The 27,144-nt window shown below is 76.9% G+C and overlaps 18 non-coding genes and 8 pseudogenes across 18 annotated transcripts; all 26 read left to right on the top strand.

Moving 5' to 3' along the window:
* The first annotated feature begins 324 nt into the window (after window positions 1-324).
* On the top strand, window positions 325-443 carry LOC125962240 (5S ribosomal RNA). Its single transcript, XR_007473761.1, has one exon. It is a non-coding gene; the product is annotated as a 5S ribosomal RNA (ribosomal RNA).
* Window positions 444-1,369: 926 nt separating this feature from the next.
* Window positions 1,370-1,478, top strand: LOC125962565 (uncharacterized; annotated as a pseudogene).
* A 934-nt stretch (window positions 1,479-2,412) lies between these two features.
* On the top strand, window positions 2,413-2,521 carry LOC125962564 (uncharacterized; annotated as a pseudogene).
* A 934-nt stretch (window positions 2,522-3,455) lies between these two features.
* LOC125962595 (uncharacterized) lies at window positions 3,456-3,564 on the top strand (annotated as a pseudogene).
* A 933-nt stretch (window positions 3,565-4,497) lies between these two features.
* On the top strand, window positions 4,498-4,606 carry LOC125962601 (uncharacterized; annotated as a pseudogene).
* Window positions 4,607-5,540: 934 nt separating this feature from the next.
* Window positions 5,541-5,659, top strand: LOC125962239 (5S ribosomal RNA). The gene has a single exon (XR_007473760.1). It is a non-coding gene; the product is annotated as a 5S ribosomal RNA (ribosomal RNA).
* Window positions 5,660-6,585: 926 nt separating this feature from the next.
* On the top strand, window positions 6,586-6,704 carry LOC125962238 (5S ribosomal RNA). The gene has a single exon (XR_007473759.1). It is a non-coding gene; the product is annotated as a 5S ribosomal RNA (ribosomal RNA).
* A 925-nt stretch (window positions 6,705-7,629) lies between these two features.
* On the top strand, window positions 7,630-7,748 carry LOC125962237 (5S ribosomal RNA). The gene has a single exon (XR_007473758.1). It is a non-coding gene; the product is annotated as a 5S ribosomal RNA (ribosomal RNA).
* A 926-nt stretch (window positions 7,749-8,674) lies between these two features.
* Window positions 8,675-8,783, top strand: LOC125962563 (uncharacterized; annotated as a pseudogene).
* A 934-nt stretch (window positions 8,784-9,717) lies between these two features.
* Window positions 9,718-9,826, top strand: LOC125962594 (uncharacterized; annotated as a pseudogene).
* A 933-nt stretch (window positions 9,827-10,759) lies between these two features.
* Window positions 10,760-10,868, top strand: LOC125962562 (uncharacterized; annotated as a pseudogene).
* A 934-nt stretch (window positions 10,869-11,802) lies between these two features.
* LOC125962235 (5S ribosomal RNA) lies at window positions 11,803-11,921 on the top strand. The gene has a single exon (XR_007473756.1). It is a non-coding gene; the product is annotated as a 5S ribosomal RNA (ribosomal RNA).
* A 926-nt stretch (window positions 11,922-12,847) lies between these two features.
* On the top strand, window positions 12,848-12,956 carry LOC125962561 (uncharacterized; annotated as a pseudogene).
* A 934-nt stretch (window positions 12,957-13,890) lies between these two features.
* LOC125962234 (5S ribosomal RNA) lies at window positions 13,891-14,009 on the top strand. The gene has a single exon (XR_007473755.1). It is a non-coding gene; the product is annotated as a 5S ribosomal RNA (ribosomal RNA).
* A 934-nt stretch (window positions 14,010-14,943) lies between these two features.
* On the top strand, window positions 14,944-15,062 carry LOC125962233 (5S ribosomal RNA). The gene has a single exon (XR_007473754.1). It is a non-coding gene; the product is annotated as a 5S ribosomal RNA (ribosomal RNA).
* A 903-nt stretch (window positions 15,063-15,965) lies between these two features.
* On the top strand, window positions 15,966-16,084 carry LOC125962232 (5S ribosomal RNA). Its single transcript, XR_007473753.1, has one exon. It is a non-coding gene; the product is annotated as a 5S ribosomal RNA (ribosomal RNA).
* Window positions 16,085-17,010: 926 nt separating this feature from the next.
* On the top strand, window positions 17,011-17,129 carry LOC125962231 (5S ribosomal RNA). The gene has a single exon (XR_007473752.1). It is a non-coding gene; the product is annotated as a 5S ribosomal RNA (ribosomal RNA).
* Window positions 17,130-18,063: 934 nt separating this feature from the next.
* On the top strand, window positions 18,064-18,182 carry LOC125962230 (5S ribosomal RNA). The gene has a single exon (XR_007473751.1). It is a non-coding gene; the product is annotated as a 5S ribosomal RNA (ribosomal RNA).
* Window positions 18,183-19,108: 926 nt separating this feature from the next.
* Window positions 19,109-19,227, top strand: LOC125962229 (5S ribosomal RNA). Its single transcript, XR_007473750.1, has one exon. It is a non-coding gene; the product is annotated as a 5S ribosomal RNA (ribosomal RNA).
* Window positions 19,228-20,130: 903 nt separating this feature from the next.
* Window positions 20,131-20,249, top strand: LOC125962228 (5S ribosomal RNA). The gene has a single exon (XR_007473749.1). It is a non-coding gene; the product is annotated as a 5S ribosomal RNA (ribosomal RNA).
* Window positions 20,250-21,175: 926 nt separating this feature from the next.
* LOC125962227 (5S ribosomal RNA) lies at window positions 21,176-21,294 on the top strand. The gene has a single exon (XR_007473748.1). It is a non-coding gene; the product is annotated as a 5S ribosomal RNA (ribosomal RNA).
* A 903-nt stretch (window positions 21,295-22,197) lies between these two features.
* On the top strand, window positions 22,198-22,316 carry LOC125962226 (5S ribosomal RNA). The gene has a single exon (XR_007473747.1). It is a non-coding gene; the product is annotated as a 5S ribosomal RNA (ribosomal RNA).
* A 926-nt stretch (window positions 22,317-23,242) lies between these two features.
* Window positions 23,243-23,361, top strand: LOC125962224 (5S ribosomal RNA). The gene has a single exon (XR_007473745.1). It is a non-coding gene; the product is annotated as a 5S ribosomal RNA (ribosomal RNA).
* A 926-nt stretch (window positions 23,362-24,287) lies between these two features.
* On the top strand, window positions 24,288-24,406 carry LOC125962223 (5S ribosomal RNA). The gene has a single exon (XR_007473744.1). It is a non-coding gene; the product is annotated as a 5S ribosomal RNA (ribosomal RNA).
* Window positions 24,407-25,332: 926 nt separating this feature from the next.
* LOC125962222 (5S ribosomal RNA) lies at window positions 25,333-25,451 on the top strand. The gene has a single exon (XR_007473743.1). It is a non-coding gene; the product is annotated as a 5S ribosomal RNA (ribosomal RNA).
* Window positions 25,452-26,385: 934 nt separating this feature from the next.
* On the top strand, window positions 26,386-26,504 carry LOC125962221 (5S ribosomal RNA). The gene has a single exon (XR_007473742.1). It is a non-coding gene; the product is annotated as a 5S ribosomal RNA (ribosomal RNA).
* Window positions 26,505-27,144: the final 640 nt, after the last annotated feature.

Genomic DNA, 27,144 nt, shown 5'->3' with positions numbered 1-27,144 from the left:
GCCTAGCGCCGCGTGGGCCGGCAGGGCCGATGCCCAAGGGACCGCGGGCCCCGGGCCCTGAAGCCTCCGGGGCCACGTCCCTGTGAGCGACGTGCGGGATCTTGGGCGGGGCGCCAAGCGCCGAAGGGTTTGCTGGGTCACGGCCGCCCTGGGCTGGGAGGTGGTCGCCAAACCCTCCGCCGCCGCCCGATACCCGAGACCTCCGTTCCCCCTGCCTGGGCGGGCGAGGGGGCCCTGCCGGGGCGGGCCGGCCGCCAGGCTGGCGTTAAGGCGCCAGCGCCAGCGAAACTGGGCCTCAAGAGGCAGCCCGCGGCCCCCGCCCCCGTCTACGGCCATACCACCCTGAACGCGCCCGATCTCGTCTGATCTCGGAAGCTAAGCAGGGTCGGGCCTGGTTAGTACTTGGATGGGAGACCGCCTGGGAATACCGGGTGCTGTAGGCTTTTTGCCTCCCGCTCCGCCCGCCTTCTCCTTTACTCGCCCGCGGCGGGGGCCGCCGGCTCCGCCCCCGCCGGGCCCCGCGGCAGGCCCCACCTCCTCAGGCCCCTCCCACCACGGCGCGCGCCGGCGGGGGCGCTCCCCGCCGGCCCGGCCGGCCAGAAGGCGGCCCTGGAAGGCAGCCGCACCCCAGACGCTCCCGGGGTGGCTGGCCCGGACCCAGACTCCGCCGCGGGCCCACTTGCCGTCCTTTCGGCCCGCGAGCCCCTCGACCTGCACCTGGCCGCCCCCACCGGCGCCCAGCCCCGGCGCCGCCACCTGTGTGCCGGTGTGTCCCTCCACAGCTCCCTCCGACAAAAGCCCCCCACCCCCACCCCGCCCCTCTGGCGTGTCACCGCGGCCGGGTGCGGGAGCGGGATCGAGGGCAGGGGCCGCTTCCCCGGGCCTGCCGGCCACCAGGGGCGGGGTCCTGAGCTCGGCGGGGGGTGTGGGGGCAAGGGTGGCCTTGCCGGGGCTGAGGGGCCGTGGCGACTCAATGGTGGCTCCCAGTGGCTTCGGGCCAGCTGCCGTCGGGCAGGAGGGCCGGCCCGGGCTGCGGCCGGGCTGCGCCTAGCGCCGCGTGGGCCGGCAGGGCCGATGCCCAAGGGACCGCGGGCCCCGGGCCCTGAAGCCTCCGGGGCCACGTCCCTGTGAGCGACGTGCGGGATCTTGGGCGGGGCGCCAAGCGCCGAAGGGTTTGCTGGGTCACGGCTGCCCTGGGCTGAGAGGTGGTCGCCAAACCCTCCGCCGCCGCCCGATACCCGAGACCTCCGTTCCCCCTGCCTGGGCGGGCGAGGGGGCCCTGCCGGGGCGGGCCGGCCGCCAGGCTGGCGTTAAGGCGCCAGCGCCAGCGAAACTGGGCCTCAAGAGGCAGCCCGCGGCCCCCGCCCCCGTCTACGGCCATAGCACCCTGAACGCGCCCGATCTCGTCAGCTAAGCAGGGTCGGGCCTGGTTAGTACTTGGATGGGAGACCGCCTGGGAATACCGGGTGCTGTAGGCTTTTTGCCTCCCGCTCCGCCCGCCTTCTCCTTTACTCGCCCGCGGCGGGGGCCGCCGGCTCCGCCCCCGCCGGGCCCCGCGGCAGGCCCCACCTCCTCAGGCCCCTCCCACCACGGCGCGCGCCGGCGGGGGCGCTCCCCGCCGGCCCGGCCGGCCAGGCGGCCAGAAGGCGGCCCTGGAAGGCAGCCGCACCCCAGACGCTCCCGGGGTGGCTGGCCCGGACCCAGACTCCGCCGCGGGCCCACTTGCCGTCCTTTCGGCCCGCGAGCCCCTCGACCTGCACCTGGCCGCCCCCACCGGCGCCCAGCCCCGGCGCCGCCACCTGTGTGCCGGTGTGTCCCTCCACAGCTCCCTCCGACAAAAGCCCCCCACCCCCACCCCGCCCCTCTGGCGTGTCACCGCGGCCGGGTGCGGGAGCGGGATCGAGGGCAGGGGCCGCTTCCCCGGGCCTGCCGGCCACCAGGGGCGGGGTCCTGAGCTCGGCGGGGGGTGTGGGGGCAAGGGTGGCCTTGCCGGGGCTGAGGGGCCGTGGCGACTCAATGGTGGCTCCCAGTGGCTTCGGGCCAGCTGCCGTCGGGCAGGAGGGCCGGCCCGGGCTGCGGCCGGGCTGCGCCTAGCGCCGCGTGGGCCGGCAGGGCCGATGCCCAAGGGACCGCGGGCCCCGGGCCCTGAAGCCTCCGGGGCCACGTCCCTGTGAGCGACGTGCGGGATCTTGGGCGGGGCGCCAAGCGCCGAAGGGTTTGCTGGGTCACGGCTGCCCTGGGCTGAGAGGTGGTCGCCAAACCCTCCGCCGCCGCCCGATACCCGAGACCTCCGTTCCCCCTGCCTGGGCGGGCGAGGGGGCCCTGCCGGGGCGGGCCGGCCGCCAGGCTGGCGTTAAGGCGCCAGCGCCAGCGAAACTGGGCCTCAAGAGGCAGCCCGCGGCCCCCGCCCCCGTCTACGGCCATAGCACCCTGAACGCGCCCGATCTCGTCAGCTAAGCAGGGTCGGGCCTGGTTAGTACTTGGATGGGAGACCGCCTGGGAATACCGGGTGCTGTAGGCTTTTTGCCTCCCGCTCCGCCCGCCTTCTCCTTTACTCGCCCGCGGCGGGGGCCGCCGGCTCCGCCCCCGCCGGGCCCCGCGGCAGGCCCCACCTCCTCAGGCCCCTCCCACCACGGCGCGCGCCGGCGGGGGCGCTCCCCGCCGGCCCGGCCGGCCAGGCGGCCAGAAGGCGGCCCTGGAAGGCAGCCGCACCCCAGACGCTCCCGGGGTGGCTGGCCCGGACCCAGACTCCGCCGCGGGCCCACTTGCCGTCCTTTCGGCCCGCGAGCCCCTCGACCTGCACCTGGCCGCCCCCACCGGCGCCCAGCCCCGGCGCCGCCACCTGTGTGCCGGTGTGTCCCTCCACAGCTCCCTCCGACAAAAGCCCCCCACCCCCACCCCGCCCCTCTGGCGTGTCACCGCGGCCGGGTGCGGGAGCGGGATCGAGGGCAGGGGCCGCTTCCCCGGGCCTGCCGGCCACCAGGGGCGGGGTCCTGAGCTCGGCGGGGGGTGTGGGGGCAAGGGTGGCCTTGCCGGGGCTGAGGGGCCGTGGCGACTCAATGGTGGCTCCCAGTGGCTTCGGGCCAGCTGCCGTCGGGCAGGAGGGCCGGCCCGGGCTGCGGCCGGGCTGCGCCTAGCGCCGCGTGGGCCGGCAGGGCCGATGCCCAAGGGACCGCGGGCCCCGGGCCCTGAAGCCTCCGGGGCCACGTCCCTGTGAGCGACGTGCGGGATCTTGGGCGGGGCGCCAAGCGCCGAAGGGTTTGCTGGGTCACGGCCGCCCTGGGCTGGGAGGTGGTCGCCAAACCCTCCGCCGCCGCCCGATACCCGAGACCTCCGTTCCCCCTGCCTGGGCGGGCGAGGGGGCCCTGCCGGGGCGGGCCGGCCGCCAGGCTGGCGTTAAGGCGCCAGCGCCAGCGAAACTGGGCCTCAAGAGGCAGCCCGCGGCCCCCGCCCCCGTCTACGGCCATAGCACACTGAACGCGCCCGATCTCGTCAGCTAAGCAGGGTCGGGCCTGGTTAGTACTTGGATGGGAGACCGCCTGGGAATACCGGGTGCTGTAGGCTTTTTGCCTCCCGCTCCGCCCGCCTTCTCCTTTACTCGCCCGCGGCGGGGGCCGCCGGCTCCGCCCCCGCCGGGCCCCGCGGCAGGCCCCACCTCCTCAGGCCCCTCCCACCACGGCGCGCGCCGGCGGGGGCGCTCCCCGCCGGCCCGGCCGGCCAGGCGGCCAGAAGGCGGCCCTGGAAGGCAGCCGCACCCCAGACGCTCCCGGGGTGGCTGGCCCGGACCCAGACTCCGCCGCGGGCCCACTTGCCGTCCTTTCGGCCCGCGAGCCCCTCGACCTGCACCTGGCCGCCCCCACCGGCGCCCAGCCCCGGCGCCGCCACCTGTGTGCCGGTGTGTCCCTCCACAGCTCCCTCCGACAAAAGCCCCCCACCCCCACCCCGCCCCTCTGGCGTGTCACCGCGGCCGGGTGCGGGAGCGGGATCGAGGGCAGGGGCCGCTTCCCCGGGCCTGCCGGCCACCAGGGGCGGGGTCCTGAGCTCGGCGGGGGGTGTGGGGGCAAGGGTGGCCTTGCCGGGGCTGAGGGGCGTGGCGACTCAATGGTGGCTCCCAGTGGCTTCGGGCCAGCTGCCGTCGGGCAGGAGGGCCGGCCCGGGCTGCGGCCGGGCTGCGCCTAGCGCCGCGTGGGCCGGCAGGGCCGATGCCCAAGGGACCGCGGGCCCCGGGCCCTGAAGCCTCCGGGGCCACGTCCCTGTGAGCGACGTGCGGGATCTTGGGCGGGGCGCCAAGCGCCGAAGGGTTTGCTGGGTCACGGCCGCCCTGGGCTGGGAGGTGGTCGCCAAACCCTCCGCCGCCGCCCGATACCCGAGACCTCCGTTCCCCCTGCCTGGGCGGGCGAGGGGGCCCTGCCGGGGCGGGCCGGCCGCCAGGCTGGCGTTAAGGCGCCAGCGCCAGCGAAACTGGGCCTCAAGAGGCAGCCCGCGGCCCCCGCCCCCGTCTCCGGCCATAGCACCCTGAACGCGCCCGATCTCGTCAGCTAAGCAGGGTCGGGCCTGGTTAGTACTTGGATGGGAGACCGCCTGGGAATACCGGGTGCTGTAGGCTTTTTGCCTCCCGCTCCGCCCGCCTTCTCCTTTACTCGCCCGCGGCGGGGGCCGCCGGCTCCGCCCCCGCCGGGCCCCGCGGCAGGCCCCACCTCCTCAGGCCCCTCCCACCACGGCGCGCGCCGGCGGGGGCGCTCCCCGCCGGCCCGGCCGGCCAGGCGGCCAGAAGGCGGCCCTGGAAGGCAGCCGCACCCCAGACGCTCCCGGGGTGGCTGGCCCGGACCCAGACTCCGCCGCGGGCCCACTTGCCGTCCTTTCGGCCCGCGAGCCCCTCGACCTGCACCTGGCCGCCCCCACCGGCGCCCAGCCCCGGCGCCGCCACCTGTGTGCCGGTGTGTCCCTCCACAGCTCCCTCCGACAAAAGCCCCCCACCCCCACCCCGCCCCTCTGGCGTGTCACCGCGGCCGGGTGCGGGAGCGGGATCGAGGGCAGGGGCCGCTTCCCCGGGCCTGCCGGCCACCAGGGGCGGGGTCCTGAGCTCGGCGGGGGGTGTGGGGGCAAGGGTGGCCTTGCCGGGGCTGAGGGGCCGTGGCGACTCAATGGTGGCTCCCAGTGGCTTCGGGCCAGCTGCCGTCGGGCAGGAGGGCCGGCCCGGGCTGCGGCCGGGCTGCGCCTAGCGCCGCGTGGGCCGGCAGGGCCGATGCCCAAGGGACCGCGGGCCCCGGGCCCTGAAGCCTCCGGGGCCACGTCCCTGTGAGCGACGTGCGGGATCTTGGGCGGGGCGCCAAGCGCCGAAGGGTTTGCTGGGTCACGGCCGCCCTGGGCTGGGAGGTGGTCGCCAAACCCTCCGCCGCCGCCCGATACCCGAGACCTCCGTTCCCCCTGCCTGGGCGGGCGAGGGGGCCCTGCCGGGGCGGGCCGGCCGCCAGGCTGGCGTTAAGGCGCCAGCGCCAGCGAAACTGGGCCTCAAGAGGCAGCCCGCGGCCCCCGCCCCCGTCTACGGCCATACCACCCTGAACGCGCCCGATCTCGTCTGATCTCGGAAGCTAAGCAGGGTCGGGCCTGGTTAGTACTTGGATGGGAGACCGCCTGGGAATACCGGGTGCTGTAGGCTTTTTGCCTCCCGCTCCGCCCGCCTTCTCCTTTACTCGCCCGCGGCGGGGGCCGCCGGCTCCGCCCCCGCCGGGCCCCGCGGCAGGCCCCACCTCCTCAGGCCCCTCCCACCACGGCGCGCGCCGGCGGGGGCGCTCCCCGCCGGCCCGGCCGGCCAGAAGGCGGCCCTGGAAGGCAGCCGCACCCCAGACGCTCCCGGGGTGGCTGGCCCGGACCCAGACTCCGCCGCGGGCCCACTTGCCGTCCTTTCGGCCCGCGAGCCCCTCGACCTGCACCTGGCCGCCCCCACCGGCGCCCAGCCCCGGCGCCGCCACCTGTGTGCCGGTGTGTCCCTCCACAGCTCCCTCCGACAAAAGCCCCCCACCCCCACCCCGCCCCGCTGGCGTGTCACCGCGGCCGGGTGCGGGAGCGGGATCGAGGGCAGGGGCCGCTTCCCCGGGCCTGCCGGCCACCAGGGGCGGGGTCCTGAGCTCGGCGGGGGGTGTGGGGGCAAGGGTGGCCTTGCCGGGGCTGAGGGGCCGTGGCGACTCAATGGTGGCTCCCAGTGGCTTCGGGCCAGCTGCCGTCGGGCAGGAGGGCCGGCCCGGGCTGCGGCCGGGCTGCGCCTAGCGCCGCGTGGGCCGGCAGGGCCGATGCCCAAGGGACCGCGGGCCCCGGGCCCTGAAGCCTCCGGGGCCACGTCCCTGTGAGCGACGTGCGGGATCTTGGGCGGGGCGCCAAGCGCCGAAGGGTTTGCTGGGTCACGGCCGCCCTGGGCTGGGAGGTGGTCGCCAAACCCTCCGCCGCCGCCCGATACCCGAGACCTCCGTTCCCCCTGCCTGGGCGGGCGAGGGGGCCCTGCCGGGGCGGGCCGGCCGCCAGGCTGGCGTTAAGGCGCCAGCGCCAGCGAAACTGGGCCTCAAGAGGCAGCCCGCGGCCCCCGCCCCCGTCTACGGCCATACCACCCTGAACGCGCCCGATCTCGTCTGATCTCGGAAGCTAAGCAGGGTCGGGCCTGGTTAGTACTTGGATGGGAGACCGCCTGGGAATACCGGGTGCTGTAGGCTTTTTGCCTCCCGCTCCGCCCGCCTTCTCCTTTACTCGCCCGCGGCGGGGGCCGCCGGCTCCGCCCCCGCCGGGCCCCGCGGCAGGCCCCACCTCCTCAGGCCCCTCCCACCACGGCGCGCGCCGGCGGGGGCGCTCCCCGCCGGCCCGGCCGGCCAGAAGGCGGCCCTGGAAGGCAGCCGCACCCCAGACGCTCCCGGGGTGGCTGGCCCGGACCCAGACTCCGCCGCGGGCCCACTTGCCGTCCTTTCGGCCCGCGAGCCCCTCGACCTGCACCTGGCCGCCCCCACCGGCGCCCAGCCCCGGCGCCGCCACCTGTGTGCCGGTGTGTCCCTCCACAGCTCCCTCCGACAAAAGCCCCCCACCCCCACCCCGCCCCTCTGGCGTGTCACCGCGGCCGGGTGCGGGAGCGGGATCGAGGGCAGGGGCCGCTTCCCCGGGCCTGCCGGCCACCAGGGGCGGGGTCCTGAGCTCGGCGGGGGGTGTGGGGGCAAGGGTGGCCTTGCCGGGGCTGAGGGGCGTGGCGACTCAATGGTGGCTCCCAGTGGCTTCGGGCCAGCTGCCGTCGGGCAGGAGGGCCGGCCCGGGCTGCGGCCGGGCTGCGCCTAGCGCCGCGTGGGCCGGCAGGGCCGATGCCCAAGGGACCGCGGGCCCCGGGCCCTGAAGCCTCCGGGGCCACGTCCCTGTGAGCGACGTGCGGGATCTTGGGCGGGGCGCCAAGCGCCGAAGGGTTTGCTGGGTCACGGCCGCCCTGGGCTGGGAGGTGGTCGCCAAACCCTCCGCCGCCGCCCGATACCCGAGACCTCCGTTCCCCCTGCCTGGGCGGGCGAGGGGGCCCTGCCGGGGCGGGCCGGCCGCCAGGCTGGCGTTAAGGCGCCAGCGCCAGCGAAACTGGGCCTCAAGAGGCAGCCCGCGGCCCCCGCCCCCGTCTACGGCCATACCACCCTGAACGCGCCCGATCTCGTCTGATCTCGGAAGCTAAGCAGGGTCGGGCCTGGTTAGTACTTGGATGGGAGACCGCCTGGGAATACCGGGTGCTGTAGGCTTTTTGCCTCCCGCTCCGCCCGCCTTCTCCTTTACTCGCCCGCGGCGGGGGCCGCCGGCTCCGCCCCCGCCGGGCCCCGCGGCAGGCCCCACCTCCTCAGGCCCCTCCCACCACGGCGCGCGCCGGCGGGGACGCTCCCCGCCGGCCCGGCCGGCCAGAAGGCGGCCCTGGAAGGCAGCCGCACCCCAGACGCTCCCGGGGTGGCTGGCCCGGACCCAGACTCCGCCGCGGGCCCACTTGCCGTCCTTTCGGCCCGCGAGCCCCTCGACCTGCACCTGGCCGCCCCCACCGGCGCCCAGCCCCGGCGCCGCCACCTGTGTGCCGGTGTGTCCCTCCACAGCTCCCTCCGACAAAAGCCCCCCACCCCCACCCCGCCCCTCTGGCGTGTCACCGCGGCCGGGTGCGGGAGTGGGATCGAGGGCAGGGGCCGCTTCCCCGGGCCTGCCGGCCACCAGGGGCGGGGTCCTGAGCTCGGCGGGGGGTGTGGGGGCAAGGGTGGCCTTGCCGGGGCTGAGGGGCCGTGGCGACTCAATGGTGGCTCCCAGTGGCTTCGGGCCAGCTGCCGTCGGGCAGGAGGGCCGGCCCGGGCTGCGGCCGGGCTGCGCCTAGCGCCGCGTGGGCCGGCAGGGCCGATGCCCAAGGGACCGCGGGCCCCGGGCCCTGAAGCCTCCGGGGCCACGTCCCTGTGAGCGACGTGCGGGATCTTGGGCGGGGCGCCAAGCGCCGAAGGGTTTGCTGGGTCACGGCTGCCCTGGGCTGAGAGGTGGTCGCCAAACCCTCCGCCGCCGCCCGATACCCGAGACCTCCGTTCCCCCTGCCTGGGCGGGCGAGGGGGCCCTGCCGGGGCGGGCCGGCCGCCAGGCTGGCGTTAAGGCGCCAGCGCCAGCGAAACTGGGCCTCAAGAGGCAGCCCGCGGCCCCCGCCCCCGTCTACGGCCATAGCACCCTGAACGCGCCCGATCTCGTCAGCTAAGCAGGGTCGGGCCTGGTTAGTACTTGGATGGGAGACCGCCTGGGAATACCGGGTGCTGTAGGCTTTTTGCCTCCCGCTCCGCCCGCCTTCTCCTTTACTCGCCCGCGGCGGGGGCCGCCGGCTCCGCCCCCGCCGGGCCCCGCGGCAGGCCCCACCTCCTCAGGCCCCTCCCACCACGGCGCGCGCCGGCGGGGGCGCTCCCCGCCGGCCCGGCCGGCCAGGCGGCCAGAAGGCGGCCCTGGAAGGCAGCCGCACCCCAGACGCTCCCGGGGTGGCTGGCCCGGACCCAGACTCCGCCGCGGGCCCACTTGCCGTCCTTTCGGCCCGCGAGCCCCTCGACCTGCACCTGGCCGCCCCCACCGGCGCCCAGCCCCGGCGCCGCCACCTGTGTGCCGGTGTGTCCCTCCACAGCTCCCTCCGACAAAAGCCCCCCACCCCCACCCCGCCCCTCTGGCGTGTCACCGCGGCCGGGTGCGGGAGCGGGATCGAGGGCAGGGGCCGCTTCCCCGGGCCTGCCGGCCACCAGGGGCGGGGTCCTGAGCTCGGCGGGGGGTGTGGGGGCAAGGGTGGCCTTGCCGGGGCTGAGGGGCCGTGGCGACTCAATGGTGGCTCCCAGTGGCTTCGGGCCAGCTGCCGTCGGGCAGGAGGGCCGGCCCGGGCTGCGGCCGGGCTGCGCCTAGCGCCGCGTGGGCCGGCAGGGCCGATGCCCAAGGGACCGCGGGCCCCGGGCCCTGAAGCCTCCGGGGCCACGTCCCTGTGAGCGACGTGCGGGATCTTGGGCGGGGCGCCAAGCGCCGAAGGGTTTGCTGGGTCACGGCCGCCCTGGGCTGGGAGGTGGTCGCCAAACCCTCCGCCGCCGCCCGATACCCGAGACCTCCGTTCCCCCTGCCTGGGCGGGCGAGGGGGCCCTGCCGGGGCGGGCCGGCCGCCAGGCTGGCGTTAAGGCGCCAGCGCCAGCGAAACTGGGCCTCAAGAGGCAGCCCGCGGCCCCCGCCCCCGTCTACGGCCATAGCACACTGAACGCGCCCGATCTCGTCAGCTAAGCAGGGTCGGGCCTGGTTAGTACTTGGATGGGAGACCGCCTGGGAATACCGGGTGCTGTAGGCTTTTTGCCTCCCGCTCCGCCCGCCTTCTCCTTTACTCGCCCGCGGCGGGGGCCGCCGGCTCCGCCCCCGCCGGGCCCCGCGGCAGGCCCCACCTCCTCAGGCCCCTCCCACCACGGCGCGCGCCGGCGGGGGCGCTCCCCGCCGGCCCGGCCGGCCAGGCGGCCAGAAGGCGGCCCTGGAAGGCAGCCGCACCCCAGACGCTCCCGGGGTGGCTGGCCCGGACCCAGACTCCGCCGCGGGCCCACTTGCCGTCCTTTCGGCCCGCGAGCCCCTCGACCTGCACCTGGCCGCCCCCACCGGCGCCCAGCCCCGGCGCCGCCACCTGTGTGCCGGTGTGTCCCTCCACAGCTCCCTCCGACAAAAGCCCCCCACCCCCACCCCGCCCCTCTGGCGTGTCACCGCGGCCGGGTGCGGGAGCGGGATCGAGGGCAGGGGCCGCTTCCCCGGGCCTGCCGGCCACCAGGGGCGGGGTCCTGAGCTCGGCGGGGGGTGTGGGGGCAAGGGTGGCCTTGCCGGGGCTGAGGGGCGTGGCGACTCAATGGTGGCTCCCAGTGGCTTCGGGCCAGCTGCCGTCGGGCAGGAGGGCCGGCCCGGGCTGCGGCCGGGCTGCGCCTAGCGCCGCGTGGGCCGGCAGGGCCGATGCCCAAGGGACCGCGGGCCCCGGGCCCTGAAGCCTCCGGGGCCACGTCCCTGTGAGCGACGTGCGGGATCTTGGGCGGGGCGCCAAGCGCCGAAGGGTTTGCTGGGTCACGGCCGCCCTGGGCTGGGAGGTGGTCGCCAAACCCTCCGCCGCCGCCCGATACCCGAGACCTCCGTTCCCCCTGCCTGGGCGGGCGAGGGGGCCCTGCCGGGGCGGGCCGGCCGCCAGGCTGGCGTTAAGGCGCCAGCGCCAGCGAAACTGGGCCTCAAGAGGCAGCCCGCGGCCCCCGCCCCCGTCTACGGCCATAGCACCCTGAACGCGCCCGATCTCGTCAGCTAAGCAGGGTCGGGCCTGGTTAGTACTTGGATGGGAGACCGCCTGGGAATACCGGGTGCTGTAGGCTTTTTGCCTCCCGCTCCGCCCGCCTTCTCCTTTACTCGCCCGCGGCGGGGGCCGCCGGCTCCGCCCCCGCCGGGCCCCGCGGCAGGCCCCACCTCCTCAGGCCCCTCCCACCACGGCGCGCGCCGGCGGGGGCGCTCCCCGCCGGCCCGGCCGGCCAGGCGGCCAGAAGGCGGCCCTGGAAGGCAGCCGCACCCCAGACGCTCCCGGGGTGGCTGGCCCGGACCCAGACTCCGCCGCGGGCCCACTTGCCGTCCTTTCGGCCCGCGAGCCCCTCGACCTGCACCTGGCCGCCCCCACCGGCGCCCAGCCCCGGCGCCGCCACCTGTGTGCCGGTGTGTCCCTCCACAGCTCCCTCCGACAAAAGCCCCCCACCCCCACCCCGCCCCTCTGGCGTGTCACCGCGGCCGGGTGCGGGAGCGGGATCGAGGGCAGGGGCCGCTTCCCCGGGCCTGCCGGCCACCAGGGGCGGGGTCCTGAGCTCGGCGGGGGGTGTGGGGGCAAGGGTGGCCTTGCCGGGGCTGAGGGGCCGTGGCGACTCAATGGTGGCTCCCAGTGGCTTCGGGCCAGCTGCCGTCGGGCAGGAGGGCCGGCCCGGGCTGCGGCCGGGCTGCGCCTAGCGCCGCGTGGGCCGGCAGGGCCGATGCCCAAGGGACCGCGGGCCCCGGGCCCTGAAGCCTCCGGGGCCACGTCCCTGTGAGCGACGTGCGGGATCTTGGGCGGGGCGCCAAGCGCCGAAGGGTTTGCTGGGTCACGGCCGCCCTGGGCTGGGAGGTGGTCGCCAAACCCTCCGCCGCCGCCCGATACCCGAGACCTCCGTTCCCCCTGCCTGGGCGGGCGAGGGGGCCCTGCCGGGGCGGGCCGGCCGCCAGGCTGGCGTTAAGGCGCCAGCGCCAGCGAAACTGGGCCTCAAGAGGCAGCCCGCGGCCCCCGCCCCCGTCTACGGCCATACCACCCTGAACGCGCCCGATCTCGTCTGATCTCGGAAGCTAAGCAGGGTCGGGCCTGGTTAGTACTTGGATGGGAGACCGCCTGGGAATACCGGGTGCTGTAGGCTTTTTGCCTCCCGCTCCGCCCGCCTTCTCCTTTACTCGCCCGCGGCGGGGGCCGCCGGCTCCGCCCCCGCCGGGCCCCGCGGCAGGCCCCACCTCCTCAGGCCCCTCCCACCACGGCGCGCGCCGGCGGGGGCGCTCCCCGCCGGCCCGGCCGGCCAGAAGGCGGCCCTGGAAGGCAGCCGCACCCCAGACGCTCCCGGGGTGGCTGGCCCGGACCCAGACTCCGCCGCGGGCCCACTTGCCGTCCTTTCGGCCCGCGAGCCCCTCGACCTGCACCTGGCCGCCCCCACCGGCGCCCAGCCCCGGCGCCGCCACCTGTGTGCCGGTGTGTCCCTCCACAGCTCCCTCCGACAAAAGCCCCCCACCCCCACCCCGCCCCTCTGGCGTGTCACCGCGGCCGGGTGCGGGAGCGGGATCGAGGGCAGGGGCCGCTTCCCCGGGCCTGCCGGCCACCAGGGGCGGGGTCCTGAGCTCGGCGGGGGGTGTGGGGGCAAGGGTGGCCTTGCCGGGGCTGAGGGGCCGTGGCGACTCAATGGTGGCTCCCAGTGGCTTCGGGCCAGCTGCCGTCGGGCAGGAGGGCCGGCCCGGGCTGCGGCCGGGCTGCGCCTAGCGCCGCGTGGGCCGGCAGGGCCGATGCCCAAGGGACCGCGGGCCCCGGGCCCTGAAGCCTCCGGGGCCACGTCCCTGTGAGCGACGTGCGGGATCTTGGGCGGGGCGCCAAGCGCCGAAGGGTTTGCTGGGTCACGGCCGCCCTGGGCTGGGAGGTGGTCGCCAAACCCTCCGCCGCCGCCCGATACCCGAGACCTCCGTTCCCCCTGCCTGGGCGGGCGAGGGGGCCCTGCCGGGGCGGGCCGGCCGCCAGGCTGGCGTTAAGGCGCCAGCGCCAGCGAAACTGGGCCTCAAGAGGCAGCCCGCGGCCCCCGCCCCCGTCTACGGCCATAGCACCCTGAACGCGCCCGATCTCGTCAGCTAAGCAGGGTCGGGCCTGGTTAGTACTTGGATGGGAGACCGCCTGGGAATACCGGGTGCTGTAGGCTTTTTGCCTCCCGCTCCGCCCGCCTTCTCCTTTACTCGCCCGCGGCGGGGGCCGCCGGCTCCGCCCCCGCCGGGCCCCGCGGCAGGCCCCACCTCCTCAGGCCCCTCCCACCACGGCGCGCGCCGGCGGGGGCGCTCCCCGCCGGCCCGGCCGGCCAGGCGGCCAGAAGGCGGCCCTGGAAGGCAGCCGCACCCCAGACGCTCCCGGGGTGGCTGGCCCGGACCCAGACTCCGCCGCGGGCCCACTTGCCGTCCTTTCGGCCCGCGAGCCCCTCGACCTGCACCTGGCCGCCCCCACCGGCGCCCAGCCCCGGCGCCGCCACCTGTGTGCCGGTGTGTCCCTCCACAGCTCCCTCCGACAAAAGCCCCCCACCCCCACCCCGCCCCTCTGGCGTGTCACCGCGGCCGGGTGCGGGAGCGGGATCGAGGGCAGGGGCCGCTTCCCCGGGCCTGCCGGCCACCAGGGGCGGGGTCCTGAGCTCGGCGGGGGGTGTGGGGGCAAGGGTGGCCTTGCCGGGGCTGAGGGGCCGTGGCGACTCAATGGTGGCTCCCAGTGGCTTCGGGCCAGCTGCCGTCGGGCAGGAGGGCCGGCCCGGGCTGCGGCCGGGCTGCGCCTAGCGCCGCGTGGGCCGGCAGGGCCGATGCCCAAGGGACCGCGGGCCCCGGGCCCTGAAGCCTCCGGGGCCACGTCCCTGTGAGCGACGTGCGGGATCTTGGGCGGGGCGCCAAGCGCCGAAGGGTTTGCTGGGTCACGGCCGCCCTGGGCTGGGAGGTGGTCGCCAAACCCTCCGCCGCCGCCCGATACCCGAGACCTCCGTTCCCCCTGCCTGGGCGGGCGAGGGGGCCCTGCCGGGGCGGGCCGGCCGCCAGGCTGGCGTTAAGGCGCCAGTGCCAGCGAAACTGGGCCTCAAGAGGCAGCCCGCGGCCCCCGCCCCCGTCTACGGCCATACCACCCTGAACGCGCCCGATCTCGTCTGATCTCGGAAGCTAAGCAGGGTCGGGCCTGGTTAGTACTTGGATGGGAGACCGCCTGGGAATACCGGGTGCTGTAGGCTTTTTGCCTCCCGCTCCGCCCGCCTTCTCCTTTACTCGCCCGCGGCGGGGGCCGCCGGCTCCGCCCCCGCCGGGCCCCGCGGCAGGCCCCACCTCCTCAGGCCCCTCCCACCACGGCGCGCGCCGGCGGGGGCGCTCCCCGCCGGCCCGGCCGGCCAGGCGGCCAGAAGGCGGCCCTGGAAGGCAGCCGCACCCCAGACGCTCCCGGGGTGGCTGGCCCGGACCCAGACTCCGCCGCGGGCCCACTTGCCGTCCTTTCGGCCCGCGAGCCCCTCGACCTGCACCTGGCCGCCCCCACCGGCGCCCAGCCCCGGCGCCGCCACCTGTGTGCCGGTGTGTCCCTCCACAGCTCCCTCCGACAAAAGCCCCCCACCCCCACCCCGCCCCGCTGGCGTGTCACCGCGGCCGGGTGCGGGAGCGGGATCGAGGGCAGGGGCCGCTTCCCCGGGCCTGCCGGCCACCAGGGGCGGGGTCCTGAGCTCGGCGGGGGGTGTGGGGGCAAGGGTGGCCTTGCCGGGGCTGAGGGGCCGTGGCGACTCAATGGTGGCTCCCAGTGGCTTCGGGCCAGCTGCCGTCGGGCAGGAGGGCCGGCCCGGGCTGCGGCCGGGCTGCGCCTAGCGCCGCGTGGGCCGGCAGGGCCGATGCCCAAGGGACCGCGGGCCCCGGGCCCTGAAGCCTCCGGGGCCACGTCCCTGTGAGCGACGTGCGGGATCTTGGGCGGGGCGCCAAGCGCCGAAGGGTTTGCTGGGTCACGGCCGCCCTGGGCTGGGAGGTGGTCGCCAAACCCTCCGCCGCCGCCCGATACCCGAGACCTCCGTTCCCCCTGCCTGGGCGGGCGAGGGGGCCCTGCCGGGGCGGGCCGGCCGCCAGGCTGGCGTTAAGGCGCCAGCGCCAGCGAAACTGGGCCTCAAGAGGCAGCCCGCGGCCCCCGCCCCCGTCTACGGCCATACCACCCTGAACGCGCCCGATCTCGTCTGATCTCGGAAGCTAAGCAGGGTCGGGCCTGGTTAGTACTTGGATGGGAGACCGCCTGGGAATACCGGGTGCTGTAGGCTTTTTGCCTCCCGCTCCGCCCGCCTTCTCCTTTACTCGCCCGCGGCGGGGGCCGCCGGCTCCGCCCCCGCCGGGCCCCGCGGCAGGCCCCACCTCCTCAGGCCCCTCCCACCACGGCGCGCGCCGGCGGGGGCGCTCCCCGCCGGCCCGGCCGGCCAGAAGGCGGCCCTGGAAGGCAGCCGCACCCCAGACGCTCCCGGGGTGGCTGGCCCGGACCCAGACTCCGCCGCGGGCCCACTTGCCGTCCTTTCGGCCCGCGAGCCCCTCGACCTGCACCTGGCCGCCCCCACCGGCGCCCAGCCCCGGCGCCGCCACCTGTGTGCCGGTGTGTCCCTCCACAGCTCCCTCCGACAAAAGCCCCCCACCCCCACCCCGCCCCGCTGGCGTGTCACCGCGGCCGGGTGCGGGAGCGGGATCGAGGGCAGGGGCCGCTTCCCCGGGCCTGCCGGCCACCAGGGGCGGGGTCCTGAGCTCGGCGGGGGGTGTGGGGGCAAGGGTGGCCTTGCCGGGGCTGAGGGGCCGTGGCGACTCAATGGTGGCTCCCAGTGGCTTCGGGCCAGCTGCCGTCGGGCAGGAGGGCCGGCCCGGGCTGCGGCCGGGCTGCGCCTAGCGCCGCGTGGGCCGGCAGGGCCGATGCCCAAGGGACCGCGGGCCCCGGGCCCTGAAGCCTCCGGGGCCACGTCCCTGTGAGCGACGTGCGGGATCTTGGGCGGGGCGCCAAGCGCCGAAGGGTTTGCTGGGTCACGGCCGCCCTGGGCTGGGAGGTGGTCGCCAAACCCTCCGCCGCCGCCCGATACCCGAGACCTCCGTTCCCCCTGCCTGGGCGGGCCGGCCGCCAGGCTGGCGTTAAGGCGCCAGCGCCAGCGAAACTGGGCCTCAAGAGGCAGCCCGCGGCCCCCGCCCCCGTCTACGGCCATACCACCCTGAACGCGCCCGATCTCGTCTGATCTCGGAAGCTAAGCAGGGTCGGGCCTGGTTAGTACTTGGATGGGAGACCGCCTGGGAATACCGGGTGCTGTAGGCTTTTTGCCTCCCGCTCCGCCCGCCTTCTCCTTTACTCGCCCGCGGCGGGGGCCGCCGGCTCCGCCCCCGCCGGGCCCCGCGGCAGGCCCCACCTCCTCAGGCCCCTCCCACCACGGCGCGCGCCGGCGGGGGCGCTCCCCGCCGGCCCGGCCGGCCAGAAGGCGGCCCTGGAAGGCAGCCGCACCCCAGACGCTCCCGGGGTGGCTGGCCCGGACCCAGACTCCGCCGCGGGCCCACTTGCCGTCCTTTCGGCCCGCGAGCCCCTCGACCTGCACCTGGCCGCCCCCACCGGCGCCCAGCCCCGGCGCCGCCACCTGTGTGCCGGTGTGTCCCTCCACAGCTCCCTCCGACAAAAGCCCCCCACCCCCACCCCGCCCCTCTGGCGTGTCACCGCGGCCGGGTGCGGGAGCGGGATCGAGGGCAGGGGCCGCTTCCCCGGGCCTGCCGGCCACCAGGGGCGGGGTCCTGAGCTCGGCGGGGGGTGTGGGGGCAAGGGTGGCCTTGCCGCGGCTGAGGGGCCGTGGCGACTCAATGGTGGCTCCCAGTGGCTTCGGGCCAGCTGCCGTCGGGCAGGAGGGCCGGCCCGGGCTGCGGCCGGGCTGCGCCTAGCGCCGCGTGGGCCGGCAGGGCCGATGCCCAAGGGACCGCGGGCCCCGGGCCCTGAAGCCTCCGGGGCCACGTCCCTGTGAGCGACGTGCGGGATCTTGGGCGGGGCGCCAAGCGCCGAAGGGTTTGCTGGGTCACGGCCGCCCTGGGCTGGGAGGTGGTCGCCAAACCCTCCGCCGCCGCCCGATACCCGAGACCTCCGTTCCCCCTGCCTGGGCGGGCGAGGGGGCCCTGCCGGGGCGGGCCGGCCGCCAGGCTGGCGTTAAGGCGCCAGCGCCAGCGAAACTGGGCCTCAAGAGGCAGCCCGCGGCCCCCGCCCCCGTCTACGGCCATACCACCCTGAACGCGCCCGATCTCGTCTGATCTCGGAAGCTAAGCAGGGTCGGGCCTGGTTAGTACTTGGATGGGAGACCGCCTGGGAATACCGGGTGCTGTAGGCTTTTTGCCTCCCGCTCCGCCCGCCTTCTCCTTTACTCGCCCGCGGCGGGGGCCGCCGGCTCCGCCCCCGCCGGGCCCCGCGGCAGGCCCCACCTCCTCAGGCCCCTCCCACCACGGCGCGCGCCGGCGGGGGCGCTCCCCGCCGGCCCGGCCGGCCAGGCGGCCAGAAGGCGGCCCTGGAAGGCAGCCGCACCCCAGACGCTCCCGGGGTGGCTGGCCCGGACCCAGACTCCGCCGCGGGCCCACTTGCCGTCCTTTCGGCCCGCGAGCCCCTCGACCTGCACCTGGCCGCCCCCACCGGCGCCCAGCCCCGGCGCCGCCACCTGTGTGCCGGTGTGTCCCTCCACAGCTCCCTCCGACAAAAGCCCCCCACCCCCACCCCGCCCCTCTGGCGTGTCACCGCGGCCGGGTGCGGGAGCGGGATCGAGGGCAGGGGCCGCTTCCCCGGGCCTGCCGGCCACCAGGGGCGGGGTCCTGAGCTCGGCGGGGGGTGTGGGGGCAAGGGTGGCCTTGCCGGGGCTGAGGGGCCGTGGCGACTCAATGGTGGCTCCCAGTGGCTTCGGGCCAGCTGCCGTCGGGCAGGAGGGCCGGCCCGGGCTGCGGCCGGGCTGCGCCTAGCGCCGCGTGGGCCGGCAGGGCCGATGCCCAAGGGACCGCGGGCCCCGGGCCCTGAAGCCTCCGGGGCCACGTCCCTGTGAGCGACGTGCGGGATCTTGGGCGGGGCGCCAAGCGCCGAAGGGTTTGCTGGGTCACGGCCGCCCTGGGCTGGGAGGTGGTCGCCAAACCCTCCGCCGCCGCCCGATACCCGAGACCTCCGTTCCCCCTGCCTGGGCGGGCGAGGGGGCCCTGCCGGGGCGGGCCGGCCGCCAGGCTGGCGTTAAGGCGCCAGCGCCAGCGAAACTGGGCCTCAAGAGGCAGCCCGCGGCCCCCGCCCCCGTCTACGGCCATACCACCCTGAACGCGCCCGATCTCGTCTGATCTCGGAAGCTAAGCAGGGTCGGGCCTGGTTAGTACTTGGATGGGAGACCGCCTGGGAATACCGGGTGCTGTAGGCTTTTTGCCTCCCGCTCCGCCCGCCTTCTCCTTTACTCGCCCGCGGCGGGGGCCGCCGGCTCCGCCCCCGCCGGGCCCCGCGGCAGGCCCCACCTCCTCAGGCCCCTCCCACCACGGCGCGCGCCGGCGGGGGCGCTCCCCGCCGGCCCGGCCGGCCAGAAGGCGGCCCTGGAAGGCAGCCGCACCCCAGACGCTCCCGGGGTGGCTGGCCCGGACCCAGACTCCGCCGCGGGCCCACTTGCCGTCCTTTCGGCCCGCGAGCCCCTCGACCTGCACCTGGCCGCCCCCACCGGCGCCCAGCCCCGGCGCCGCCACCTGTGTGCCGGTGTGTCCCTCCACAGCTCCCTCCGACAAAAGCCCCCCACCCCCACCCCGCCCCGCTGGCGTGTCACCGCGGCCGGGTGCGGGAGCGGGATCGAGGGCAGGGGCCGCTTCCCCGGGCCTGCCGGCCACCAGGGGCGGGGTCCTGAGCTCGGCGGGGGGTGTGGGGGCAAGGGTGGCCTTGCCGGGGCTGAGGGGCCGTGGCGACTCAATGGTGGCTCCCAGTGGCTTCGGGCCAGCTGCCGTCGGGCAGGAGGGCCGGCCCGGGCTGCGGCCGGGCTGCGCCTAGCGCCGCGTGGGCCGGCAGGGCCGATGCCCAAGGGACCGCGGGCCCCGGGCCCTGAAGCCTCCGGGGCCACGTCCCTGTGAGCGACGTGCGGGATCTTGGGCGGGGCGCCAAGCGCCGAAGGGTTTGCTGGGTCACGGCCGCCCTGGGCTGGGAGGTGGTCGCCAAACCCTCCGCCGCCGCCCGATACCCGAGACCTCCGTTCCCCCTGCCTGGGCGGGCGAGGGGGCCCTGCCGGGGCGGGCCGGCCGCCAGGCTGGCGTTAAGGCGCCAGCGCCAGCGAAACTGGGCCTCAAGAGGCAGCCCGCGGCCCCCGCCCCCGTCTACGGCCATACCACCCTGAACGCGCCCGATCTCGTCTGATCTCGGAAGCTAAGCAGGGTCGGGCCTGGTTAGTACTTGGATGGGAGACCGCCTGGGAATACCGGGTGCTGTAGGCTTTTTGCCTCCCGCTCCGCCCGCCTTCTCCTTTACTCGCCCGCGGCGGGGGCCGCCGGCTCCGCCCCCGCCGGGCCCCGCGGCAGGCCCCACCTCCTCAGGCCCCTCCCACCACGGCGCGCGCCGGCGGGGGCGCTCCCCGCCGGCCCGGCCGGCCAGAAGGCGGCCCTGGAAGGCAGCCGCACCCCAGACGCTCCCGGGGTGGCTGGCCCGGACCCAGACTCCGCCGCGGGCCCACTTGCCGTCCTTTCGGCCCGCGAGCCCCTCGACCTGCACCTGGCCGCCCCCACCGGCGCCCAGCCCCGGCGCCGCCACCTGTGTGCCGGTGTGTCCCTCCACAGCTCCCTCCGACAAAAGCCCCCCACCCCCACCCCGCCCCGCTGGCGTGTCACCGCGGCCGGGTGCGGGAGCGGGATCGAGGGCAGGGGCCGCTTCCCCGGGCCTGCCGGCCACCAGGGGCGGGGTCCTGAGCTCGGCGGGGGGTGTGGGGGCAAGGGTGGCCTTGCCGGGGCTGAGGGGCCGTGGCGACTCAATGGTGGCTCCCAGTGGCTTCGGGCCAGCTGCCGTCGGGCAGGAGGGCCGGCCCGGGCTGCGGCCGGGCTGCGCCTAGCGCCGCGTGGGCCGGCAGGGCCGATGCCCAAGGGACCGCGGGCCCCGGGCCCTGAAGCCTCCGGGGCCACGTCCCTGTGAGCGACGTGCGGGATCTTGGGCGGGGCGCCAAGCGCCGAAGGGTTTGCTGGGTCACGGCCGCCCTGGGCTGGGAGGTGGTCGCCAAACCCTCCGCCGCCGCCCGATACCCGAGACCTCCGTTCCCCCTGCCTGGGCGGGCCGGCCGCCAGGCTGGCGTTAAGGCGCCAGCGCCAGCGAAACTGGGCCTCAAGAGGCAGCCCGCGGCCCCCGCCCCCGTCTACGGCCATACCACCCTGAACGCGCCCGATCTCGTCTGATCTCGGAAGCTAAGCAGGGTCGGGCCTGGTTAGTACTTGGATGGGAGACCGCCTGGGAATACCGGGTGCTGTAGGCTTTTTGCCTCCCGCTCCGCCCGCCTTCTCCTTTACTCGCCCGCGGCGGGGGCCGCCGGCTCCGCCCCCGCCGGGCCCCGCGGCAGGCCCCACCTCCTCAGGCCCCTCCCACCACGGCGCGCGCCGGCGGGGGCGCTCCCCGCCGGCCCGGCCGGCCAGAAGGCGGCCCTGGAAGGCAGCCGCACCCCAGACGCTCCCGGGGTGGCTGGCCCGGACCCAGACTCCGCCGCGGGCCCACTTGCCGTCCTTTCGGCCCGCGAGCCCCTCGACCTGCACCTGGCCGCCCCCACCGGCGCCCAGCCCCGGCGCCGCCACCTGTGTGCCGGTGTGTCCCTCCACAGCTCCCTCCGACAAAAGCCCCCCACCCCCACCCCGCCCCTCTGGCGTGTCACCGCGGCCGGGTGCGGGAGCGGGATCGAGGGCAGGGGCCGCTTCCCCGGGCCTGCCGGCCACCAGGGGCGGGGTCCTGAGCTCGGCGGGGGGTGTGGGGGCAAGGGTGGCCTTGCCGCGGCTGAGGGGCCGTGGCGACTCAATGGTGGCTCCCAGTGGCTTCGGGCCAGCTGCCGTCGGGCAGGAGGGCCGGCCCGGGCTGCGGCCGGGCTGCGCCTAGCGCCGCGTGGGCCGGCAGGGCCGATGCCCAAGGGACCGCGGGCCCCGGGCCCTGAAGCCTCCGGGGCCACGTCCCTGTGAGCGACGTGCGGGATCTTGGGCGGGGCGCCAAGCGCCGAAGGGTTTGCTGGGTCACGGCCGCCCTGGGCTGGGAGGTGGTCGCCAAACCCTCCGCCGCCGCCCGATACCCGAGACCTCCGTTCCCCCTGCCTGGGCGGGCGAGGGGGCCCTGCCGGGGCGGGCCGGCCGCCAGGCTGGCGTTAAGGCGCCAGCGCCAGCGAAACTGGGCCTCAAGAGGCAGCCCGCGGCCCCCGCCCCCGTCTACGGCCATACCACCCTGAACGCGCCCGATCTCGTCTGATCTCGGAAGCTAAGCAGGGTCGGGCCTGGTTAGTACTTGGATGGGAGACCGCCTGGGAATACCGGGTGCTGTAGGCTTTTTGCCTCCCGCTCCGCCCGCCTTCTCCTTTACTCGCCCGCGGCGGGGGCCGCCGGCTCCGCCCCCGCCGGGCCCCGCGGCAGGCCCCACCTCCTCAGGCCCCTCCCACCACGGCGCGCGCCGGCGGGGGCGCTCCCCGCCGGCCCGGCCGGCCAGAAGGCGGCCCTGGAAGGCAGCCGCACCCCAGACGCTCCCGGGGTGGCTGGCCCGGACCCAGACTCCGCCGCGGGCCCACTTGCCGTCCTTTCGGCCCGCGAGCCCCTCGACCTGCACCTGGCCGCCCCCACCGGCGCCCAGCCCCGGCGCCGCCACCTGTGTGCCGGTGTGTCCCTCCACAGCTCCCTCCGACAAAAGCCCCCCACCCCCACCCCGCCCCGCTGGCGTGTCACCGCGGCCGGGTGCGGGAGCGGGATCGAGGGCAGGGGCCGCTTCCCCGGGCCTGCCGGCCACCAGGGGCGGGGTCCTGAGCTCGGCGGGGGGTGTGGGGGCAAGGGTGGCCTTGCCGGGGCTGAGGGGCCGTGGCGACTCAATGGTGGCTCCCAGTGGCTTCGGGCCAGCTGCCGTCGGGCAGGAGGGCCGGCCCGGGCTGCGGCCGGGCTGCGCCTAGCGCCGCGTGGGCCGGCAGGGCCGATGCCCAAGGGACCGCGGGCCCCGGGCCCTGAAGCCTCCGGGGCCACGTCCCTGTGAGCGACGTGCGGGATCTTGGGCGGGGCGCCAAGCGCCGAAGGGTTTGCTGGGTCACGGCCGCCCTGGGCTGGGAGGTGGTCGCCAAACCCTCCGCCGCCGCCCGATACCCGAGACCTCCGTTCCCCCTGCCTGGGCGGGCCGGCCGCCAGGCTGGCGTTAAGGCGCCAGCGCCAGCGAAACTGGGCCTCAAGAGGCAGCCCGCGGCCCCCGCCCCCGTCTACGGCCATACCACCCTGAACGCGCCCGATCTCGTCTGATCTCGGAAGCTAAGCAGGGTCGGGCCTGGTTAGTACTTGGATGGGAGACCGCCTGGGAATACCGGGTGCTGTAGGCTTTTTGCCTCCCGCTCCGCCCGCCTTCTCCTTTACTCGCCCGCGGCGGGGGCCGCCGGCTCCGCCCCCGCCGGGCCCCGCGGCAGGCCCCACCTCCTCAGGCCCCTCCCACCACGGCGCGCGCCGGCGGGGGCGCTCCCCGCCGGCCCGGCCGGCCAGAAGGCGGCCCTGGAAGGCAGCCGCACCCCAGACGCTCCCGGGGTGGCTGGCCCGGACCCAGACTCCGCCGCGGGCCCACTTGCCGTCCTTTCGGCCCGCGAGCCCCTCGACCTGCACCTGGCCGCCCCCACCGGCGCCCAGCCCCGGCGCCGCCACCTGTGTGCCGGTGTGTCCCTCCACAGCTCCCTCCGACAAAAGCCCCCCACCCCCACCCCGCCCCTCTGGCGTGTCACCGCGGCCGGGTGCGGGAGCGGGATCGAGGGCAGGGGCCGCTTCCCCGGGCCTGCCGGCCACCAGGGGCGGGGTCCTGAGCTCGGCGGGGGGTGTGGGGGCAAGGGTGGCCTTGCCGCGGCTGAGGGGCCGTGGCGACTCAATGGTGGCTCCCAGTGGCTTCGGGCCAGCTGCCGTCGGGCAGGAGGGCCGGCCCGGGCTGCGGCCGGGCTGCGCCTAGCGCCGCGTGGGCCGGCAGGGCCGATGCCCAAGGGACCGCGGGCCCCGGGCCCTGAAGCCTCCGGGGCCACGTCCCTGTGAGCGACGTGCGGGATCTTGGGCGGGGCGCCAAGCGCCGAAGGGTTTGCTGGGTCACGGCCGCCCTGGGCTGGGAGGTGGTCGCCAAACCCTCCGCCGCCGCCCGATACCCGAGACCTCCGTTCCCCCTGCCTGGGCGGGCGAGGGGGCCCTGCCGGGGCGGGCCGGCCGCCAGGCTGGCGTTAAGGCGCCAGCGCCAGCGAAACTGGGCCTCAAGAGGCAGCCCGCGGCCCCCGCCCCCGTCTACGGCCATACCACCCTGAACGCGCCCGATCTCGTCTGATCTCGGAAGCTAAGCAGGGTCGGGCCTGGTTAGTACTTGGATGGGAGACCGCCTGGGAATACCGGGTGCTGTAGGCTTTTTGCCTCCCGCTCCGCCCGCCTTCTCCTTTACTCGCCCGCGGCGGGGGCCGCCGGCTCCGCCCCCGCCGGGCCCCGCGGCAGGCCCCACCTCCTCAGGCCCCTCCCACCACGGCGCGCGCCGGCGGGGGCGCTCCCCGCCGGCCCGGCCGGCCAGAAGGCGGCCCTGGAAGGCAGCCGCACCCCAGACGCTCCCGGGGTGGCTGGCCCGGACCCAGACTCCGCCGCGGGCCCACTTGCCGTCCTTTCGGCCCGCGAGCCCCTCGACCTGCACCTGGCCGCCCCCACCGGCGCCCAGCCCCGGCGCCGCCACCTGTGTGCCGGTGTGTCCCTCCACAGCTCCCTCCGACAAAAGCCCCCCACCCCCACCCCGCCCCTCTGGCGTGTCACCGCGGCCGGGTGCGGGAGCGGGATCGAGGGCAGGGGCCGCTTCCCCGGGCCTGCCGGCCACCAGGGGCGGGGTCCTGAGCTCGGCGGGGGGTGTGGGGGCAAGGGTGGCCTTGCCGGGGCTGAGGGGCCGTGGCGACTCAATGGTGGCTCCCAGTGGCTTCGGGCCAGCTGCCGTCGGGCAGGAGGGCCGGCCCGGGCTGCGGCCGGGCTGCGCCTAGCGCCGCGTGGGCCGGCAGGGCCGATGCCCAAGGGACCGCGGGCCCCGGGCCCTGAAGCCTCCGGGGCCACGTCCCTGTGAGCGACGTGCGGGATCTTGGGCGGGGCGCCAAGCGCCGAAGGGTTTGCTGGGTCACGGCCGCCCTGGGCTGGGAGGTGGTCGCCAAACCCTCCGCCGCCGCCCGATACCCGAGACCTCCGTTCCCCCTGCCTGGGCGGGCGAGGGGGCCCTGCCGGGGCGGGCCGGCCGCCAGGCTGGCGTTAAGGCGCCAGCGCCAGCGAAACTGGGCCTCAAGAGGCAGCCCGCGGCCCCCGCCCCCGTCTACGGCCATACCACCCTGAACGCGCCCGATCTCGTCTGATCTCGGAAGCTAAGCAGGGTCGGGCCTGGTTAGTACTTGGATGGGAGACCGCCTGGGAATACCGGGTGCTGTAGGCTTTTTGCCTCCCGCTCCGCCCGCCTTCTCCTTTACTCGCCCGCGGCGGGGGCCGCCGGCTCCGCCCCCGCCGGGCCCCGCGGCAGGCCCCACCTCCTCAGGCCCCTCCCACCACGGCGCGCGCCGGCGGGGGCGCTCCCCGCCGGCCCGGCCGGCCAGAAGGCGGCCCTGGAAGGCAGCCGCACCCCAGACGCTCCCGGGGTGGCTGGCCCGGACCCAGACTCCGCCGCGGGCCCACTTGCCGTCCTTTCGGCCCGCGAGCCCCTCGACCTGCACCTGGCCGCCCCCACCGGCGCCCAGCCCCGGCGCCGCCACCTGTGTGCCGGTGTGTCCCTCCACAGCTCCCTCCGACAAAAGCCCCCCACCCCCACCCCGCCCCTCTGGCGTGTCACCGCGGCCGGGTGCGGGAGCGGGATCGAGGGCAGGGGCCGCTTCCCCGGGCCTGCCGGCCACCAGGGGCGGGGTCCTGAGCTCGGCGGGGGGTGTGGGGGCAAGGGTGGCCTTGCCGGGGCTGAGGGGCCGTGGCGACTCAATGGTGGCTCCCAGTGGCTTCGGGCCAGCTGCCGTCGGGCAGGAGGGCCGGCCCGGGCTGCGGCCGGGCTGCGCCTAGCGCCGCGTGGGCCGGCAGGGCCGATGCCCAAGGGACCGCGGGCCCCGGGCCCTGAAGCCTCCGGGGCCACGTCCCTGTGAGCGACGTGTGGGATCTTGGGCGGGGCGCCAAGCGCCGAAGGGTTTGCTGGGTCACGGCCGCCCTGGGCTGGGAGGTGGTCGCCAAACCCTCCGCCGCCGCCCGATACCCGAGACCTCCGTTCCCCCTGCCTGGGCGGGCGAGGGGGCCCTGCCGGGGCGGGCCGGCCGCCAGGCTGGCGTTAAGGCGCCAGCGCCAGCGAAACTGGGCCTCAAGAGGCAGCCCGCGGCCCCCGCCCCCGTCTACGGCCATACCACCCTGAACGCGCCCGATCTCGTCTGATCTCGGAAGCTAAGCAGGGTCGGGCCTGGTTAGTACTTGGATGGGAGACCGCCTGGGAATACCGGGTGCTGTAGGCTTTTTGCCTCCCGCTCCGCCCGCCTTCTCCTTTACTCGCCCGCGGCGGGGGCCGCCGGCTCCGCCCCCGCCGGGCCCCGCGGCAGGCCCCACCTCCTCAGGCCCCTCCCACCACGGCGCGCGCCGGCAGGGGCGCTCCCCGCCGGCCCGGCCGGCCAGGCGGCCAGAAGGCGGCCCTGGAAGGCAGCCGCACCCCAGACGCTCCCGGGGTGGCTGGCCCGGACCCAGACTCCGCCGCGGGCCCACTTGCCGTCCTTTCGGCCCGCGAGCCCCTCGACCTGCACCTGGCCGCCCCCACCGGCGCCCAGCCCCGGCGCCGCCACCTGTGTGCCGGTGTGTCCCTCCACAGCTCCCTCCGACAAAAGCCCCCCACCCCCACCCCGCCCCTCTGGCGTGTCACCGCGGCCGGGTGCGGGAGCGGGATCGAGGGCAGGGGCCGCTTCCCCGGGCCTGCCGGCCACCAGGGGCGGGGTCCTGAGCTCGGCGGGGGGTGTGGGGGCAAGGGTGGCCTTGCCGGGGCTGAGGGGCCGTGGCGACTCAATGGTGGCTCCCAGTGGCTTCGGGCCAGCTGCCGTCGGGCAGGAGGGCCGGCCCGGGCTGCGGCCGGGCTGCGCCTAGCGCCGCGTGGGCCGGCAGGGCCGATGCCCAAGGGACCGCGGGCCCCGGGCCCTGAAGCCTCCGGGGCCACGTCCCTGTGAGCGACGTGCGGGATCTTGGGCGGGGCGCCAAGCGCCGAAGGGTTTGCTGGGTCACGGCCGCCCTGGGCTGGGAGGTGGTCGCCAAACCCTCCGCCGCCGCCCGATACCCGAGACCTCCGTTCCCCCTGCCTGGGCGGGCGAGGGGGCCCTGCCGGGGCGGGCCGGCCGCCAGGCTGGCGTTAAGGCGCCAGCGCCAGCGAAACTGGGCCTCAAGAGGCAGCCCGCGGCCCCCGCCCCCGTCTACGGCCATACCACCCTGAACGCGCCCGATCTCGTCTGATCTCGGAAGCTAAGCAGGGTCGGGCCTGGTTAGTACTTGGATGGGAGACCGCCTGGGAATACCGGGTGCTGTAGGCTTTTTGCCTCCCGCTCCGCCCGCCTTCTCCTTTACTCGCCCGCGGCGGGGGCCGCCGGCTCCGCCCCCGCCGGGCCCCGCGGCAGGCCCCACCTCCTCAGGCCCCTCCCACCACGGCGCGCGCCGGCGGGGGCGCTCCCCGCCGGCCCGGCCGGCCAGAAGGCGGCCCTGGAAGGCAGCCGCACCCCAGACGCTCCCGGGGTGGCTGGCCCGGACCCAGACTCCGCCGCGGGCCCACTTGCCGTCCTTTCGGCCCGCGAGCCCCTCGACCTGCACCTGGCCGCCCCCACCGGCGCCCAGCCCCGGCGCCGCCACCTGTGTGCCGGTGTGTCCCTCCACAGCTCCCTCCGACAAAAGCCCCCCACCCCCACCCCGCCCCGCTGGCGTGTCACCGCGGCCGGGTGCGGGAGCGGGATCGAGGGCAGGGGCCGCTTCCCCGGGCCTGCCGGCCACCAGGGGCGGGGTCCTGAGCTCGGCGGGGGGTGTGGGGGCAAGGGTGGCCTTGCCGGGGCTGAGGGGCCGTGGCGACTCAATGGTGGCTCCCAGTGGCTTCGGGCCAGCTGCCGTCGGGCAGGAGGGCCGGCCCGGGCTGCGGCCGGGCTGCGCCTAGCGCCGCGTGGGCCGGCAGGGCCGATGCCCAAG

The sequence above is a fragment of the Orcinus orca genome, chromosome 19, assembly GCF_937001465.1.
Source record: "Orcinus orca chromosome 19, mOrcOrc1.1, whole genome shotgun sequence".
NCBI lineage: Eukaryota > Metazoa > Chordata > Mammalia > Artiodactyla > Delphinidae > Orcinus > Orcinus orca.
The sequence above is the reverse complement of the archived record's forward strand: the minus strand, read 5'-3'. Positions and strand labels throughout refer to the sequence as shown.